Source organism: Molothrus ater, chromosome 11 (genome assembly GCF_012460135.2).
Source record: "Molothrus ater isolate BHLD 08-10-18 breed brown headed cowbird chromosome 11, BPBGC_Mater_1.1, whole genome shotgun sequence".
NCBI classification, from domain to species: domain Eukaryota; kingdom Metazoa; phylum Chordata; class Aves; order Passeriformes; family Icteridae; genus Molothrus; species Molothrus ater.
This window is the reverse complement of record NC_050488.2, coordinates 5399169-5417271: the sequence shown is the minus strand read 5'-3', so window position 1 is coordinate 5417271 and position 18103 is coordinate 5399169. Positions and strand designations below refer to the sequence as shown.

The window sequence follows — 18103 nt, the reverse complement described above, 5'->3', positions numbered from 1 at the left end:
CCCCAGCAGCCATGAGCTGTGCAAGGCTCCCAGGGATGCACACTGCCAGCTCCCAGCCCCAGGGGCCACTCTGTACTGGGCTAACAGGCCATGAGGCTTTCCAGGCTGCTGCAGTCCCCAGAGGGCTCCCTGGAGAGTTAGTGGGACACAGAGCAAGGGAAGATGTACCCACCCTGCAGCACAGGCTCCTGCCTCGCCTGCTCCTCACTCCCTGCAGAAATATTTCCCTGGAGGGGATGGACATGCTCTGCTCCATGCCAGTGGTGCTGGCAGCCACAGCATGGGGAGAGAGGTGAGCCCGGGCTGCTTTCACACACTGAACTGGCTGGCAGGAGGAAGCAGCACTGACAATGGAGTGACATCTTGGGTGAAGTAACAACCCCAAATCACATCTTGGGTGAAATAACAATCCCAAATCACTGCCTGGGCAGCACCACAGAGATTCACATAATGAACTCAAGATTCACAGTGCTACACACACGACTTCCACACCATGAGCCACAAATCCCAGGATAAAAAAAGCATTCCTTTGCTCATCAGGGATGTGGCAGGCTGGTGGGAGCCCACAGGGGCAGCAGTGAAGTCCAGTGATATCCCTGGGAAATTATTTCCTATAAGAGCTATAAGAGCACCCACACACAGGAGCCCTGGGCACAGCCACAGGTCACAGCTGCTGTCCCCACTGTGTCCAGCTTCTCCAGCACTCCCACCAGCACACAGGGATGCAAAATGTCTCAGCCTTACCAATTGGATGCTCAGGGGAAAGGAAGCTCCCAGGTGCCACAGTGTCCCCCTGGCCATGCAGGAGAGTGGCAGGCCCAGCCCTGGCAGGGTGGCTTGAGCAGGGCTGTGGCAGCAGATGCTGTATTTCTGTGAGCATGGAAAGCACAGGCACTCGAAAGTAAGGTGAAAGAAATCACAGATCTGGCCCTCCCCAGCCTGAAAATGCAGCTTGTTCTTATCAGATGCAGGGAAACACGAATCCATCACTGCATAATCTCAGCACGTACTGCTTGAAACTTTCCTGTTTAATCTTTTCTCTTTCTCTTAATCTTGATTTCTAAATCAAAGTGCTTGCTTTCAGTGGCCAGCATCCAAGGGGAAAGATCAGCTATCAGCTGAACATTGAAGCAAAATCCTTATGGCTCCAGTGGCAGGCAGAAGGGAATGAGAAACAACACGTGGCTGGACAGAAAAGCCAAGTGATATGAATTTTCAGGGCAGTTTTTCATGGTCTCACCTGCACAGCCATATCCCTGCCCCCAAGAGCTGCCTAGAAAATCCGTGGCCCAATTCTGTACCTCATCCCCTGCAAGCTTTTGTGCTCTGTTTATATATTGAGATGGCTGATTAAAGACAAGCATTTATTCTGAGTTGCGTTTAAGGCAGTGGTGATGAAATATGCATTTTTCTGTACTTGATAAGAGTGTGTTTGTTTATTATGGGCTGGGGTAAGATTTATGGACATCTTTAACTATTCATTGCCTTGTGCAAAGTGCCTGGAGGGTTGCAAATGGTGCAGTAAGGGACGGCTACACCCAGGAACGACACCTCGACAGAAGATATTTTTCCTCTGGAAAATGTCAATTTGTCAAAGTCAAACCAGACACAATTTTGGTTTAAAAAAATAAAAAAGGAAATCCAGATGTTCTTGTTTGATAAGTAGCAGGAAGGGGGGAGCCTGCAGCAGGATGGCACAGCCACAGCAGGGTGCTGTGCTGGCTCCTGGCTGCCATTGGATATTCACCCAGGAGAGGCGTCCCCAGAGCCCTCCAGCTGTCGGTCCTGGAGCATTTTCCTCATTAAAGACATTTCAGTCCCGTGAGCAAGATGTGACTGGGAGGGGAGAGGAGCCAAGCAGGCAGCCAGCATTCCTTCCTCTGCAAAGGGGACAGACCCAGAGTGTGGGGCTCCCATAGGAGCAGTCCCATCCTGTCACATCCCTGACTGGTGCTGGAGGGAGCCCATCCAGCCCTGCCTGGAGATGGGCTGCTCTCAGGAGCAGGGTGGGGGATTGTTGCATTCAGGATCCTCCAAAACTGTGCCAATTACAACCCCCCCCCCCCCAAGGGGGCTCTCTGGGACAGCAGCTCCTGGAGGTGTTTGTTAGGGCAGGGTTTTGTTGCTGCTCCCCCAAACCCCACTGACAGCTCCCCAGGGAAGGTGATGGTCTGCCTGGAGCCACACACTGCTGCAGGACGTCCCCATTAATGCCAAATGAGTTCATCATGAATAATGTTATTGTGATCAATACTGCTCAAGGATTATTTCTAATCCTTAATAATGATTAAACCATTATTTTTCAAGTGTTACAGATCAATCAGAGCAGCTCAAGGTGTGCTGCGTGCAGGGACTGTGAGATGCCCAGGAGGCAGGTAGTGCACTGGGGAACCTGTCAGGGTACAGGGCAGTCACCAAAACCTCTCCAGATTTCAGACCTGGGGTTGTCAATTGTGGGGTTCAGACAGCAATAAAAAATAGAGGAATTATCAAAAATAAAGCATGGCTGTGAAATACCTGCAGATTTCCAGCAGGCTGTGGTGCAGAGACTGCCCTGGCACTTTAAGGAGCTCGGTTCTTTCCCCAGAAGTCACCCAGGGCTAAGGACAGGAGATTTAGAGGCTGAAAACACTGAATTGAAACGACTCTGAAGGTCATGAAAGGCCAGCAGGAGATTTGCAGGGGATTGGTGTCTGGAGATCCCGACAGACAGCGGGCTGAGTGAGGGGGAAGGTGCTGCATGGGCTTATGGTGCCCCAGACTCATTGGTATTCCACATGGAGCCCCTCTCTGCTCACCAGGGCTGGGCTTCAGAGCTCCCTGCCCTGCCCAGCAGCTCTCCAAGGAGCTCCTCCCAGAAGATGGGCAGGAAAGGAAAGGGTCAACAATTTGGGTGACCATGTGTCTGCCCAGAGGATGGCAACTCCAGACACATGGCTGCTGCTTTTCCCTGGCTTTGCTGCAGGGCCTTGCTACTCACCCCACCCTGAGCACGCTCACCCACGTGAGCTCACCCCCAGCAGCAGCTTTTGGGGACAGCTGGTCTGATGGGGAAACTGCTGGGAGTGAGGAACACTTGGAGCAGCAGAGCTGGCACAGGCAGGGACCATGACCTCCCCCCTAGTGCAGGGGACCATCCCTGCTGGTGGCATCCCCACTGCTTGAGGGGCCAGCACTCTGGGGATTGTCCCTGATGGAGCAGACACCCAAGGGTGATGCTCAGCTCCTCCTTGCTACCCCTCCTCTCCCATCACACTTGGGGCTATCCTGCACTGCTCTGATATTTTTACACAGGCTCTTTCCAAAGGAAACTGGTCCAATGATTTACTAAATCTCTTCTCCCAGCCCCACCATGGCAATAAGCATGCCCTGGCTGCTCCTGCCTCAGTCAGATCAGTGGGTTTAACTTGGGAAGCAGCAGAGCAGAGCTCAGGGAGGCCAAAGACCAAGGCTGGATTTATAAAACAGGATTACAGCAAACACTCTGCAGAAGGAGACTGAGCAGCCCTGTGTGACAGCAGCTATGCCACCCCTTGTGTCCAAGCCTCCACACAGGTGCCCCAAGCCGATGTGGATGCTCCTCAGGCAGTCTGGGATGGAGTTCCTGGCTTCTCCCCACAGCCAGTGTGGAAGCCCAGCCATGGCCCATCACACAGCAGCTGTGTGTGCCTAGGGATGTTTGCTCCAGGGAGAGCCACTCCTGCTAAGCCTTCCTTTAACTCCCTCAGGGAGGCTCTTATCACTCTCATCACAGCGCCTTGCCCAAGGCTCTGAATTGCATTAACCTCCCACAGCCCAGCACAGGCTGGGAGGGGAGATCTGTGCTGGAGATTCAAACAGCCCTGTGCTACCAGGAGAGGAGTACCACAGAGCATCCCACCTGCAGCACTCCTCCCAGGCAGGGAAATGCCCTGGTAGAGTGCCACACAGCATCCCCGCTGCAGCACTCCTCCCAGGAAATGCCTTGGTAGAGTGCCACACAGCATCCCAGCTGCAGCACTCCTCCCAGGCAGGGAAATGCTGGTGGAAGGTTAAGGCAAGAAGGTGAAATCAAACACACATGACAAAGCCAAGGAACTCGAGCCCCAGGCAGGAACATCCCCCAGGAGCTGGTTTTGCAGCTCTTCCTCCTCCATAATGAAGGAATGAGGATGGCACAAGCCCTCTCCTCTGGTACCAACCCCTCTTCCATGGACAGGGCACCCTGAAGCCTCACCTGTTATTGCAGAGCATCTGGAAAGGTAAAGGCCCATTCCATGTGCTTCACATGTGTCCATCCTCCCTGCCTGCATGCAACAGGGCAGGGGGCACTTTCTCATGGTGCCACCTCCTGCCACCAGCTCCAGGGTGCCTCTCCCCCAGCTCTCCCCCTCACCCCCAGCACGTTCATGGAATTCACCCCTAAGCAAACCCTCCCAACAGCGTGCACATCACCGTCCAAAAATGATCAACCAGCGACAAAAGACAACAGCCCCCTTACGTACACAGAGGGAATATAAATCTTGAGTAAACACTGTAAAGCAGCGAAGCATCTCATCCTGTAATAATCTCCGAGACAGTTGATCCCAGGGCTCTTATTACCCCCCCAGCCATCATCTGAAATCCAGTCAGCAGCAGGCTCAGCCATGGCTCTGTATTGATCACAGAGGCAGCTTCAAATATGCTGCGGCATTTTTCTTCCAAAGCACTAACTTGTTTGTCAATAACTCCCTTGGCTGTGCAGGAGGAGAGGGATGGATAGAGCCCATCTCTCCCTTCTTGCACCTGGATCCAGCCTGGGCATGAGGGAGGATGGGGCTGCAGCCAGCACTGGCTGCTAATGTTCTCCTGCTCAAGGGAGGGCAAATAAAGCCCCAGGGATGAGCAAAGAGCACGTGGGGAATCCTCCAAGGGCTCCCAGACCTCGGTTCTGTACCAGCTGGTGTTCATTGCTGGGGTCTGGCAGGGCAGGGGAGCAGGGACACCTCTGCAGAGCCAGCCCTGCCAGCAGTGAGGTCACAAGTGCAGACCTGGAGCTAAACCAGAGCCAGAGCTGCTGCAGACCCCATATGGGGCAGTGGCACAGCCAGCATCTGGCACTGGGGGCCTGGGATGAGCCCCAGAGCCACAACTTCTGTCATTTTACTGAGCACCTCAGTAACTCATGCTCTGCAGGCCAGCAGCATGTGGCTCTTGTTCCCCTGTCAGCATTTCTTGTTTCTCCTTCCACCATCCCAACAACCACAATGAGGGGAGGAGTGAAACATCCCAGGCAGAGAGGTACCGATGTCTTTGCAGAGATGGTGAAGAAAGAGAGAGTGTTGCTGCTCAGGGTGTTTCTCCCACCCCAAAATATTGCTCAGGTCTCCAGAAAGGCTTAACTTTCCACAAACAGCAAAGCACCAAGGGCAAAAGGACAGTGCAGAGAACCAGGCATCATGCAGCACAAACTGTGCCCAGTGCTCTCTTCAGCTCTGCTCCCCTGCAGAAAAGCCTCTCTCTGTCATCCTTCTCCTGGAGTTCCTGTGCTCCATGAGGCTGGATACTTGCTTTCCAAAATCACAAGCAGAGAGCAGCCCTGCCCCTGCTCCCTGTCACCCAGCAGGGGAGGAGGAGGGCAGGGGCACTGTGCCCTGCAAACCCAGGGGACACTCGCCCCTGGGGACCAGCAATAGCAAAACCTCAGCTCAGCTGCTCAGACCCTCCTTGGCTCCTGCTCCATCCCTCCTGAGGGAGGAAGGGCTCACACCAGGGTGCAGGATCTGTCCCCACCTCCCTCAGCAGTGAGACAGAGCTGTGGGAGGCAGGATGGAGAGATGAGGCCAGGAACAGGTGCAGGCAGGCTTGGCCTCTCTCACTGTCCCTCTCCTCTGAGTGGAGTCAGCAGAAGGAGCATTTGGCCACACTGGCATTGCCTCATCCTGCATGCTCCTGCCTTTCACCCTGGACATATGGCAGCAAACTTTGCTCTGCATTAGAGATGACTTTAAACAGTACTGCTAAATATCATCATGCTCAAGTCCTGCTGGAATGTGCTGCTGTCAGCTTTGGGATGCAGGTGGTCCCTTGGGAAGCCAAACCAGGCACACTTGCCTGCTCTGCTCAGGATATGAGAAAAATCCTTTTCCTCCATCCCCTTTGCCACTCATTTGCAGTCACAGTAGCCTTTTGCATCTTCTGTATCTGATGGAGAGGAAAGCAGGGACCTCTGCTCTGAGATCCCAACATTCAGCCAGAGGAGAGCCGACCAAGAGCAGCACAGTTCTCAAGCTGTCTATGCCCAGCACTTTAAATTGTGCTCATTTCACACCTCTGGCTCTCTTTTGGAGCACCAGCTCACAAGATGAGCAAGGCAGAGAAAGCCCAGTCTGTTCCTGATGGAAGTTCCTACCATTTCCACAGCAGTCGGACCAGTAAAAGTCTAAAATTTTGGCTGTCAAAGGAAAAAAGTCTCTCTTGGGATGAAGCTGGAATCTTGCCTCCCAGGAGGTGCTGAAGAGCTGGGGCATGCCAGCAGCACCCCAGAGGGATGATGTGTCACCGGCCGGGCGCTATTTACAAATCACGAACGGGACGGGGCTGCTGTGGAACGTGCCTTGAGCTGTTTCATTTTTCAGCATCAGTCTCATTACATGGTTATGACAATGGGAAGATGCCAGTAGCTCACATCCCAGGGCAGGAGACTGAAGAACCTAAAGTTACAACTCACTTTATAAGTTTTTTGACCAATCACACAAAGCAAAAGCACATTGACAGTAGTTCTATCCAATCACCATAAGCACACGTACCTTTGGTTAAAACAATGCTTGCTTATTTTGAATACAATACTTGTAAGCCTTAAAACACAACACACAGAGCTCTATTATTAAGCTTCAACCTTCCTAATATCTTGCTAGATAAACTTTCTGTAGCTTGGAGAGTTATTCTAGACAAGCGTTAATACACAAACCATTGTTCTATTTGTCCTTGCTTTTCCTCAGTTTAAATAATTTTTCTGCTGACCAATCTCACGGCTGCTGCTTAACTCTAATCACAGTTCTGCTGTCTCTGAGGCCTGCCTTTTGCAGCTTTCCCAAAACCCTCTGATTTTGTGGATTCCCACATGATGGATACAAACCACCCGAGGAACGTGACTCCAGAGTTGTTTTTTGGTTGTGGGTGGGACAGATGTGTCCCAGCAGTGTCAGGGCTGTCCCTCCCAATCCAAGCCCCTCGGTGGTGGGCTGCCAGGCTAAAAGCCTGGTGGGGGCTGCTGCCCACAGCTCTTGTCATTGCCTGCTTTGGCAGGGTCCTGCCAGCAGCAGGGACAGGGCAGGTGAGCTGCTGGGCACGAACACTGCATCCTGGCACAGTGCAGCGCATCTGCCAGAGCTCTGCCACGACTGGAAGGGCTTGGGGACTCTCCTGCTGGGTGACAAGCAGCTGCTTGCTGCACAATAAAGTTTCAGATGACTAGAAATAATTCAGGTCAAGATGCATTTGCTGGAAGGGCAGAGCTGGGAAATGTGACAGCAGGCAATTCACCAAGCTGTGGAGGAGGAGATGGTGCTGCCCTGGGCTCCTTCCATCTCCTTTGCCCCCATGCCAGTGTGCTGTGGCTCCCATGGGGTGGGTGACTGGAGGGACATGGCTCCCACGAAGGATTTTTGGAGACAGTCCCTTCTGGCAGGGGGTCCCAGGGCAGGCTCAGCTTCTGCAGTGTTGGGAAGGGCCAGAGTGTTAGTCACAATCTCAGCCCACTGCTCCAGCCCCATCTCCTCCCAAATATACTCCAAATAGTCAAACAAACAGTGCTCCCTAAACCACACTCAAATATCCTGTGGACCTCCTGCTACGATCATCAAGAAGGACTTGTCACAGTTCAAAATCCATTACAATAACCACAAGGCATTTCAGCAGCAATTATAAGAGATAGTTGCACTTAAAAATCAATTTTACTTAGAGCTTGGAGGAACAGGGTTTTTTAAAAATAAAGGGAAAAAAAAAAAGGAAGTGATACAGCTTGTCAATTGGGCAGGAGAAGGAGGAATTTCCCTGGCCAGGTCTTAGCAGCCAGAGTCTTCAAAGAAAAAGAAATAAATCCTTCCTTATCATTATCCTTGTGTATTTTGGACAAATAAGTTCCACATGAAGATGAGAAGTTGTTCAAGGAGTGGCTCACCCTTCCCTGTGGTTCCCCACATGGTGCCAGCAACACAGAAGCTCCTGTGAGGTGCAGGAGGGCATCCCTGAAAACCCAAAATGCAGCCTGCATCCTGGCAGGCCCCTGACTCCCTGCTCCATGGGCATGAAGCCTTTCATGCCTTTGAAATCCTCCCCTTTAGCTCTCTGCCTTTCACTCAAGCAGAGGCTGTTGAAAGTTTGCACTGGAAACCACTTACAATCGATTTATTTTAAGGCATCACCTCTGGCTGCACTGTGATGTGCGAGCTTTAAAAAGCGCTCGTTCATTATCCGCTGCTGCAGGGATTTCCGTGCGGCACCCCCGGGGCTGCCACAGCTCCTCTGCTCTCGAGTTTCTGGGCTAAGGCAGATTTGCAGCGTGCACTGATTCCCACAAGAGTGCCCCAGAGTACCACCACCCACCCCACAACCCTGGCAAACCCACAAAACTGCCCCGCTTGAAGCCCTCCAGGGACACATGTGACATCTTTCTGATGTCCTCCAGTGCCATCAGCCACTGTCCTGCAGCCTCAGAGGGCTTGGACACACTGAGCACTTACTCAGCCTCCACTGCCACTGGGATAGGAACACAAGCAGAGCAGTTGACGTTGCCAGTTTTTAACGCCAAAAAAAAAAAGCAACTGCAGTGCAAAAATTCATAGGAAGGACATTTTAGTGGTATTTTGCTCTAAAAACAAGGACACAATAGTTGGAACCAGCTTTGCTCAAACTTTCAGACAAACAGCACAGAAGCCCCAGTGGCTCCAAGGTGAGGTGGGGAAGTTTCAGGGAGGTGGAAGTGAGCAAGTTCAGGAGGCCACCAAATAAATGGCTTTTCCCAATGTGACAGCTCGCAGTGACCTCAACACTCATCCAGCTCCCCCTGGCATGTCCATGGGGCAAGGGGCAGCCTCCAGGCTGCCAGGACCCATCCTCATCCCGTTGGGATACCCTTTTTTGAGATCAAGGTGCTCACTCCCCTCTCCTGGCCCTTCAGCCTCCTGCTCTTTGGCAAAGCTCAAAGCTGCAGCTCTTCAGACCTCAGTGCTCTTTGTCAAGATGTCCCAATGTGCCTTCCCACCCCTGTGCCTTCTTATTCAAAGCCCCAAATCCTTGAATTTCCCTTCAGTCCCCATGCCTACGTTGATGCTTATGGATCACTGGACAAATCCAGGCTATGCTGATGGAGCAGGATGGTTGCTGCTTTGCTTTTGTCTTCCATTTACCTATTCTCTCTTGTCTGGAGCCTAAAATTTCAGTATTGTTCAACTTTGCAGTTTTACAGCCCAGCAAGCCCCATTTATGGCCCAGCTTCCTCAGTTACAATGGAAGAAGGAACCACACAGAAGAGAACAACCACCATGGATGCAAGGGGGTCTGGTGTACTCCACACCAAGCCCAGCCCCTGGCAGATGTATCCACTCCCCCATTTTCTGGTTTACACAGACTTCTGATGTTACCAGTAACATAACTTGCCCAAAGAACTTCAATACAGGCCCTCTTCTGACTCCCTTATAATCTCAATTTCTTTCTTTTGTTCCTTCTCTTTGCTTGTGCAAGGAGAGCAACTCTCATTGCCCACTGCAAATCTGGCTCCTGCCTGGCCGAGGTGGTGCTGGGCAGTGTTGGTGCTAACAAAGCCCCTGTGAGGAGAGCTCAGCTTCCTTCCCCTCCTTCAGCAATGTGACTGCCTTCCATTCCCTGGGGGAATAAACAGAGACCCAGGCCAAGGAGAAGGACTCAAAGCACATGTCCTGAAACCAGGACAACTTGCCACCACACACATTTCTTAGGCTTTGTCTTTATTAATTCTGCCTGAGACATGTGCTCACTGCAGAGCAGCCCCTGAGAAGCCTCTCCCTTCCCTGAGGCACGTGGCTCCAGGATGGAGACCCCACAACCCTCCTTTGGGGTCTGTGTTTGTGGGGAGAATCCTTCCCAGCTCAGGCTTTCCCTGTGCCAGCGCTGGGCTGATCCAGGGGAACCTGCAGTGCCCTTCCACTGTCCTGCTCCAGGAACGTGTTTTGCTGTTTCTGTTAAACCCAAAATTCAAGGCAACTTGACACTTTCTGTTTTAAAGACCGAGGTGGGGGAGGAGAAAGCATGGAGGAGCTTCCCTAAGGGAAAAGCCATCAAGTGGAACAAGTTTTCAACAACTACATGTTCCTTGACCTTTTCCACAGTCATATATTTAATGTTTCATGGATGGATTTGATAAAAAAAATTAATAAAATAGATTTCATTTTTAAAAAAAGGTCAGGACATGTGTTACAGGGAAAAACTCATTTAGGTCCCTACCTGATGCTGAAGAGCCCTCCCCTGCCTCCCAGCCAGGGCACTCTAGCCCAGGCATCTACCTCCCCACCTTTCTTTTCAACATATTCAGGGTCTGATCTCTTCTGGACTTTTCCTTCCCCTTCTAGACATGGAATGAGGTACCATAAGCATTCAGAGCTGAGAAATGCTTGGGAACCACAAATATTTGGTGGGATGTTGCACATCTAACTTGGAGAGGCAGACAGAGAGCTCAAATGTGGAGAAAATGCTTGTCCAGCCTCCAGCATAGCTCTTCTACCTGCAGCTGCTCCACCTTGAGCCCAAAGTTCTCCCCAAATATCTTGGCAGATGTTGAGGCTGCAGCCATGCTGAAGCCATGCACAACATTTGCACTCTCTTGTCCATCATTTCATGGCTCCTGTACCCACCCCATGAGCATCACCCCATGGATATCACATCCCTCCTCCCTGTGGAAATGAACATGGATCCCATCTGCTGTGTCTGAGCTCAGACTTGTCAAGAGCAAGCAAAGCAAAGTAAATTCCCCAAGCACAGAGCCAATTTCTGCTGATCAAGATGTTTTAAAAAATAAATGGTATTTAATAGCAGCTTCATCCCGGCTGGCCCAGCAGATGCTCCCAGAGACTCAGAAACAAAAGCAGCCTGGATGCTATGGACATTTCTATTATTAAGCCCACTCTGCAATTAGAGCAGACTTCTGTCCAACTTCTGCCTCTTTTCACCATTCCCTCAATTTTTTTTTATTCCTTAAGAACAAAATATTATTCATCAAAGTTTGCAAAAAAGCCTGCGAATGGCTGCGATAACATCATACTAAGTTATTAAGTGGTGACAATGGGGGACAATTACAGTATATAGTCCATTATACAGCACTGCCGTTGGGATGAATCAAAGTAAAACACACTGTGAATGGTGAGGAGCTTATTAACAGGAACATTGGTGTGCCAGAACATAATACCTGCATTCAGCCTCAGAGCTAGTGCTGAGCTGCTGCTGGTGGGGACTGTGGAGGAAAGTGGAGGAAAGGGCTGGCAGCTCCACTGCACTGCTCGAGGCATCAGCCCCATGGATTTATCCTCAGTGCTTGAACACAAAGGGCAAAACCTCAGTCCTGGGCCATCAGCATGCAGTGTCTCCCCCTCTAAATCTGCTTCTGGGAGGCTCAGAAGATTTTTGCAATGGCTCAGCCAAGCACAAGCAGACAAGGATTTCCCTCAAGTCCCATCAGGATCAGGAGCATCCTCTCTGTGCTCACCAGCACCCCAGAGGGTATCTCACCCCTGTCTTTTGGGCAAGGAGGGTTCCACCACTATCAGCAAGCCTTTGCAGGTCCCACTCAGGGGTGCTGAGCACATGCCAGACTCCCTTCACCCATCACCTGAGGCTGCCCCTGGCCTGCAGCAGCAGGTGAGGAGGCCATGATGCTGGGGGATGTGTGAACCAAATAATCTGTGAAAATCCTCTTTGTTGGGAAGGGAAACAAGTAAGCTGCATGCCTTCTTCCAGAGCTCAGCAGCAAAATTTCCAGGTTTGGGTGTGCTCAAGGACTAACCTGTGGGAAGAGCTGGTTTTATGCTCTTCCTCCCAGGCTCTGCAGCCCATTCACACCTGGGTACAGTTCAGATAGGTCCTGTCCCTTCCCTCTCTGCTGGCCTGAATTCTTGCCAGTGGTGAAACCCTGCTCTCCTTTGCCAGTGCAGGGTTTCCTGCTGCTCCAGCCGCTCTGGCTTGCTCCTTCTAAGATGTTATTTTTACACTTCCCTTAAAATACAACACTAAGAGAGGCTTCTTGACTATATTAACATTAGGAATCTAATCAGCAATCAGACAGCTCATAATTTTCTGATTAGCTCTGATTATACTCAATCTTTAGGAATGGAAAAAAAAAAAGAGGGAAAGAGGAAAAAAAACTTAGAAGGAAAAATATAAAAATATTCTCTGCTCAGTTTTCCCACCCTGATTCCCTTGACGAGGCACAGAGTCATGGGAACAGCTCTGCTGTTCCCAGCTAAGAAGGAACAGTGGCACAGTGACCTGCCAAGAGTGTTGGTCAATAACCTGGTGCTATCACACTGCTGACCTTCATCCTTCCAGGCTTGGTTGGGATACTGTCCTTGAAAGGGGCTGCTTAGGGAATGGAGAAGACATCAAGAGTGCCAGAGCTGCTGACAAACCCAGAGGAGTGTTGTGAGCTCTGCTCTCAGGCAAACATCTCCAATAATCTGCTAAAAGACAGGCAAAATAATGCCACAGAGAAAGGAAAGGATGTGTGTGTGTGTGTCCAGCTGGCTTCAGCCTGGAGAATGGAACCTCTCCAGGTGATGACAAGGAGGAGGAGGCTGAAGAACTTTGTGAGATGAGGTCATGGCCACACACCGGCTTGGCAGGAGATGATTGGTGCTTTGTGGCAGTCCAGAGAGAAAGATCCCAAGGATTCAGGATCTAAGGGCTGCCAGAAGGTGGGAGGAAAATAAGAACATGGCCTGAAGGTCCTGGGCAGGAGCAGAGGATGCCCCAGCAGGCAGATTTACCTGCAGACCAGGCAGCAGGAGCAGGAATGGCATCTCCTCTGAGCATCTCCAGCATCCTACTACAGCAGGGCTTTTGTGAAGGAGGAGAAAGGGATATCCTGGTGCTGAGCCTCACAGCTGCAGCCAGCAGGGAGGAAGCTGAGGAACAAGCCAGAGGAAGGAGATCTAAAGCAGCCCCTCTAACAGAGTTAATCAGTCGCGTGCGCTCTGCGTAGGAGATTCACTCCTGACTGCAGCAAGCCATCAGCTGATGCTGTGAAGCATGAGATTTAATTATTTGTATCATAGCCATTGCCTGCATAACTACAAATGATATTAATGGTGATAAAATTGTCCAGCTGGCTCTTCCAACCCATCACCACCCCGACTCGCTGCCTCCCACGGCAGGGATGTGCTGCCTCGCAGGGACCGCGGCACAGCCGGCGGCAGAGCCCATCCACCCAACAGACACCATCTGGAGTGACCATCCCATGGCCACATGGGGTGGCTGAGCACGGAGCACGTGCTTGGTGTCTGAGGAGAGCCCTGGTAATGAGAGGTGCTCTGTCAGAGCACTGCCTGGCTCTGTATTTGCAGCAGCGTAGCTGAACCTCTGCAGAGCTCACGCCTGCTCGCAGGCTGGGCAGCCCCTTCTCCCTGCAAGCTGCTCCAGGGCTGCTCCTCAGGGGTGCTGGCAGAGCTGCCAGGGAAAGCACTGCTCCTCACCTTGGTCAAACCAAATGGGTTACAAAGATCTGCACTAAGCAATCAACCTGTGAAAAACCAGAGTACGGCGGAGTAGAACAGAACAGAACAGTTCAGGTGGAAGTGACCTGAGGTAATCATCTTGTCCAATTGCAAGACTAAGGGACACCTGCCAACTTTAAATCCAAGGAATTCAACTGTCAAAGTAAATGGCCTAGGTCAGAGCAGAGCAGCCACAGTGCTCCCAGCAGTCTGACACCACTCTCCTGTAGAACTCCTTGGCTGAGGTCTCCAGTCACTTTTCCATGACTTCAAAGAAAAAAGCTTAAAATCCCCACTTGAACTGAACTGTGGAGAAGGAGAAGGTGCAAACACCCCAGGGCTTGGCTCTCCCAACATGCTTCACCATAGCATCCCAAGTGGGCAACATGGTTACCCTATCCCCTTCCAGCCTAGCAAAGCAGGTGAGGCCCAGGAGGAGGTTGTACCTGCACTGGAGATAACAACAGAGGGGACTGCTCCCTTTCATGTGCTGGGACTCAAGCCCTGGTGTCTCCCATGGCAGATGCAGTGCTCAGCACCCAGTGGGACTCTCTTATTGAATTATCTCAGTGCACACACTAAAACCCACCCCAGTTCCCATGAAGAGGTGTCCACACTCCCCACTCTGGGTAAGTCTCCTCCTCACACTCCAGCCACGACCACAGAGTTCTCTTTCATGAAGCGACTGCCAGAGCTGTAATTACTTTGAGGTGACCTCTAGGAAAAAAAAAAGTTCAAGTTTAAAAAGAAAATCTCTCTGGTTAATGCTATGCAAATTGCCAGCAAGGCAATCAGGCTGACTTTTAAACACTGGCCCCTGTCGAAGGGCTCACAAGACAGTCTTATTGTCTTGCTATCAATTTGCATCTCATTACCCACAAAGCACCTCTGGTTGGAGGTAACCTTTGGGGAAGGCGCCGCGGGGCGAGGAGCCAGGGGACACTGTGGTCACTCCTGTGTGCAAAGCTTTCCTGTGGCCCAGCACCTGAAATGCCATGGGTGAGGGGCCAGGTCACTGCCAGCCACCACCTGACACTTGTACCACTTCTGCCACCTGCTCTGAGGGCTCTGCCATGGCTGTCCCATGGCCACAGTCACACTGTGTGTCCTTCCCACCGGCCCCCCTGGTCCCCAGAGGCTGAGCCGTAGCAGTTTGTCTCCACCTGGCTGATCAAGGCTATTCAAAATGGTTCTGAGAGTCTTTGCATATCTCTGCCAACCCTCCCCACCTTGGGGAGATGGTACCAAAATAGCATTTTTTGATAGGAAGGAAATCCATCGTGTCCTTGTCCTCAGCCTGCTCCTGCTTCTTCAGCGTCCCCAGCCTCTGCTGCAGTCTCCCAGGTGCCTCCACCTTCCTCTCCATCCCCACCCATAAGGGGTGACAAAACCAAGTTCTCAGCAATCATCTCACCTCCATGAATCACTGATGCCCCAACTAAGCTGCCCTTGACAGGCTGGCCCCATCCCATGTTACTTGGCTGTACCCCACTGCCACCTGCAAGAACCTTTTGTTGCCCAAAGTAGAAGCAAGCCAGAGGTCTCCATGTCCCTTTTGTAAGGTCGTTCATCCAGCTCAAGCAGCCAGCATGGGGATCCTACCTCCAGGGTGCTCAGCCTGTGCATGCTGCCTTGGGTACCTCTGCAGCCAGCTCAGGCAGTGGCTGGGAAGCTGCCCAGTGCCAAAAGGACCTGGGGTGCTGGTTGACAGCAGCTGAACGTGAGCCCAGGTGGGCAAGAAGGCCAATGGTAACTGACTTGGATAAGCAACAGTGTGGTCAGCAGGACCAGGCAGCGACTGTCCCGCCACACTGGGCACTGGTGAGGCCACACCTCAAATCCTGGGGTCAGTTTTGGGCCCCTGATCACAAGAAGGGCACTGAGGGGCTGGATCATATTAAGAGAATGGCAGTGGATCTGGGGAAGGGTCTGGTGCACAGGTCCTGTGAGGAGTGGCTGAGGGAGCTGGGGGGGCTCAGCCTGAAAGAAAGGAGGCTTGGGGGACCTTCTCACTCTCTACAGCTACCTGAAACTTCTAGACAGGTGGCTGCTGGTCTTCTTGCCCAAGGAACAAGCAATAGGACAAGAGGAAATGGCCTCAAGTTGTGTCAGGGCAGGTTTGGATTGGATATTAGGAAAAACTTCTGCACTGAAAGGGCTGTTAAGCCCTGGAACAGGCTGCCCAGGGAAGTGGCTGAGTGACCATCTCTGGAGGGATTTAACAGGTAGATGTGGCCCTTGGGGATGTGCTCTAGTGGTGAACATGGTGGTGATGTGGTTTAGTGGTGAACATAACTCTAACTCGGGTTAGAGTTTGGACTCTGGAGTTGGATCTCAGAACTCTTCTCCAATGTAATCAATTCTATGGTCCAGCCAAACTGCAGACACAGCACAACTCTCCCTTCTGCCCTGGCAGAGCCTGGCAGCCCCTGGAGATCCTGGCAGTCCCTGGGGACCCTACCAGCAGCATCCCCACCTCCTCCTGCCCTCAGGGCCGGCTCAGCCCAGAGGACCTCCTTCGACAGCCCTGTGCTCCCTGCAGCAGCAGCAGCGGCAGGCGAGGTCTCACTCGCTCCGATTCCCCTCTCCCCATGAACTCTGCAGTGTGAGAGCTCCCCAGGGAAGCTCAGAGCTGCCCTGCCCTGCCTTTGGCAGCCTCCTGCTCTGCCCGGCTCCCGGCGCCGCCGGCACGGCCGCGTTGCTAAGATGGGCCCTCCGCCAGTGCCATCCCCGCCACCACGGCCAGGGGTGCCAAGGCAACAAAGGGACTTGTAACAGGCGAGAGAGCACCACTGCGAGGAAGAAAACCCAACTGCTTCAAATCCTCCTGAATAATCGTGCTGCCTCCCCGCTGCTCAAATCAGATGCAGCACTTTGTTGTTACGATAACTAAATACAGAAGATTTGAACAGCTGGAAACGCAGCAACAATATTTAAAAGAAGTTTTTTCTATTTTTTTTTAATTGTTGGTCTTTTATTCAATAATGGTAATGGGTGTTTTAGTGTTGTTATGATTGTTTTTGATTTTAAAGGCACAAGGTGCCCTGCTCTGGTGTCTCTGCACATTGCTGGTCAGGCTGTGAAGCCGGCTCTCGCCTGGCAATTGCAGGGAATAACTCTGAGACATTTGATAACAGCCAGGGAGCAGCCAGCTGACAGAGGCATGGAAATCACAGCTCCTGCTCCAGCACCCTGCCCAGCCCTGCAGCTCACTGACAGGATCCAAAGGTACAAAACCCAAAGGTGCTGCAGGTGAGCAGCAGGAGCCAGGCAGCAATAACAGCAGCAGCGCCAGCCAGAGGTGCCAGCCCCATGCCTGCTGAACGGGAGGACTGGAGGTAGCTGTGGCTTTTATCTGCTCACACCCTCAGATACCAGAGCCCTTTCACCCTTAGAGCCAGGGAAAAAACTCAGTTATGTTCAGCTTCATGCTGATAACAGGCAGGATGTGCTGGGGGAATCAAAAATGCTGGAGATGGGGGTTTGGAAATGTGCTGGAATGAAAAGAAACCTCCAGAACCAGGGCATGCAGGCCTCACTTGCCCACACAGATATTCAGGTGGTGACTGCACCTCTCTGTGTTTCTTAGGAGTGCAGGAGCCCAGACCTAGCTGACATTCAGGCTGCAGTGTCAGACTTTATGAACCATCTGGATGAGGCACAGTGAGTCAGCAATGGCTGATGGGACACACAGTTCCCAATGTCCCCCACAGGGACGGGACCCTCTCTCCTTCTTCCCAGACCTGCAGAATGACCTGATAGTCATTCATCTTACATTAATCTTGAAAAATGCAGCATTAATATTTCAAGTGTGTAACTGCAAGGACTAATACAACCAGCGTAAGTGTAAATAAAACCAGATATTTTACAAAGTAGTATTTTGAGTTGTGGGTTGTTTTTTCATACATTGAGCTGTGCCAGTTTCTGAGATGCAGTTGGCAGCAGCCCTCCCAGTCATCAGCGAACCATATCACCATCCAGCCCTGTGACCCAACATCCCCATGTGGCTTCAAGTGTTCCCACAACACTGAGTTAAAGCAGAAAAGCTGCCTGACAATGGGATATCTGGGAATGCACCTTGTGTCAAGGCCCTTGTTGCTTTGGGACCGTGCACCCTGGAGCTGGCAGCTGATGGGGATGCCTTGGAGAGCCCAGGCAAGAAATCCACTGTGGCTCTTCCATGAGCCAAACTGGACCATCAGTCATGTCAGTGTCAGGCATTGCTCCAGCAGGGAAAGCCTCCCATGATGTCCCAGGAGGAGCACAGATGGAGACAAGGCTCCCAAGCATCCCTTTGGCAGCTCTGCTCTTGCTCCATGAGTTACTGACCCTCCCAGCACAGCCAGCCCTGATTTTACCCTCACCCACACAGCTATGGCATGGTCCCCACACCCAGCAGCAATCGA

The 18103-nt window shown here is 51.9% G+C and overlaps 1 protein-coding gene across 2 annotated transcripts in view; it reads right to left on the bottom strand.

The window, feature by feature from the left end:
- CACNA2D2 (calcium voltage-gated channel auxiliary subunit alpha2delta 2) overlaps window positions 1-18103 on the bottom strand; it is a 211778-nt gene that overhangs the window by 44758 nt on the left and 148917 nt on the right. The gene's annotated exons all lie outside the window — the stretch shown is intronic.